The following is a 1,819-nucleotide window of genomic DNA, read 5'->3' as shown; positions in this document are numbered from 1 at the left end:
TTTACTTTAGCATTTCATATGTTTTATTTAATATTATCATTTCAATGTTTATTATTTTGTCCAATATTTATTTTTGTACTTTTATATATTGTATTGTTCTTTGAATACTCCCTACTGACAAAAAGGATCCATTCCCTAGAAATCCTCACAGGCCCTTGTTATGGAGCATTAAGTACCGCCCCATCTCCCATGGCAACTGTAATCCAGCCAAGTCTCCCGGTCCTGTGCCAGCGTAAGGTACTCTGGGTAATGTAGTTGTAGTGAGCATCTTTTGCAGCTGGACGAGCAAACTTTGAACTACAGTTCCCAGGGAGCGACTCGCGAGGCTGCTGTTGTTTTGGGCCAGCTGATTGCTATATGCGTGGTAAGAGGGGCTATTGGGGTTTAAGCACGGCGTGTGGGGCGATGAGGAGTGGGGTTTGCAAGGGTCAGGCTGGAAAGGGGAAATATATTTGTGTGATGCACTTTTAGCTCAGAAGCGCGTCCCTGTATTGTGCCAGATCCCTCTTACATAGGTCCCAAAGATCACCATACGTTGTTGACCACATGAAATGATGTAGGGAAATAAGAGCCGAGGTTGGTCTGCAATCGGTTCCTGAGTGGCTTTCTCATCAGCTTGGGTCTGCTCAGCTCAATCTGTTCCGTTTAGGACTCTCCAGTTTAGGACCCCCCCCCATATGCTCTGCAAGGAAAACAAGGAGGGGGAGGGGGAGGGGTACTGGATCATTTTTTGCAGCATTGTGTTAAAAACTTAGTTAAATAAATCTACTAACAACAAAATAGATCATTCGATTTAGCAATCCAACAAACATCTGCTAGATTTATAAAAAGAACGCTTGTGGATTCTTTGTCAATATCTTTACTTCCTGTTTCTCTTTAAAGGGTCCCTTCCACAACAATAGAAGATCTGATTACACTTTGTGATCAATTCGCTCCTAATAAGTGGAAAAAAAACCCTAAAAACTAAGAATTACACTTACAAATCAGAATCTTCCATTTACAGCACCTAGACCAGGACTCCATCCTTCCAGGAAGATTCTTGTAGGAAGCGGAGCAGGTGAAATCTTATGAGAAGAATCTATTACAATGAACTGGACTTCTTGTAAGATTTATATCACTACATAATCTTTCTGCAAGGATGGTGAAACCATTTTCACCTAGATGCAGTGAAAAGTAGAGGGGATGGCTAGGAATAATTCTTTTTTCCCCAGGTATTAAAATTAGTGTATTTTAAAAGAAGAAAGAGCCCGGGAAGGTGTAGGTGGACCTTCTGTGGAATTTTGTTTTAAGCGTTTCACACCGTTCTACATTTCACTCGATTCCTTTAAAGAAACCTTGTCACCTAGTTAAAAAGTGCACCAAAAATATGTATTTTAAATACTTAAAGAGGAACCTAACTGATTGGTTGGTGGGGAGCTTCTGCCATAAACACAGCGTTGGGAATAGGGAAGAACATATTGGAAAGAATATCACTGTTACAGATAGCCAAAAATATCATTGGTGTCTGTAACTGACCCTGAGAGGTCCTATGGTGGACCACTAGAGTTTCACAGAACCCACGGGTCTGGTGGGTCAACACACAGAGAAGAGAAGTAAAGCCAGTGTCTACCATCTTTTTTATGGGTTTCTTTTTATTATATATGTGTGTGTAAATATATATAAATTTATTTTTATTTTTTTTTTGTGGGTGGTACATTTGATCATGTGTAAAAATGAGTCCAACATGGATAGAGGGTAAAGGGCTCTTTTGTATGTGAATTTGCTGTGGATTGTCTATCCCTTCTTTCCTTCCTCCCTTCCTCCTATCCATTCTTTCCTT

At 40.3% G+C, this 1,819-nt stretch overlaps 1 protein-coding gene across 1 annotated transcript in view; it reads left to right on the top strand.

The window, feature by feature from the left end:
• Positions 1-309: 309 nt before the first annotated feature.
• The window catches only part of CALCOCO1 (calcium binding and coiled-coil domain 1), a gene marked incomplete in the record, with an annotated part of 37,070 nt that continues 35,560 nt past the window's right edge, over positions 310-1,819 (top strand). The window contains 1 exon segment of the mRNA XM_072406191.1: positions 310-364.

This window comes from Pyxicephalus adspersus, chromosome 1 (genome assembly GCF_032062135.1).
Source record: "Pyxicephalus adspersus chromosome 1, UCB_Pads_2.0, whole genome shotgun sequence".
NCBI lineage: Eukaryota > Metazoa > Chordata > Amphibia > Anura > Pyxicephalidae > Pyxicephalus > Pyxicephalus adspersus.
This window is presented reverse-complemented; position numbering and strand designations above follow the sequence as displayed.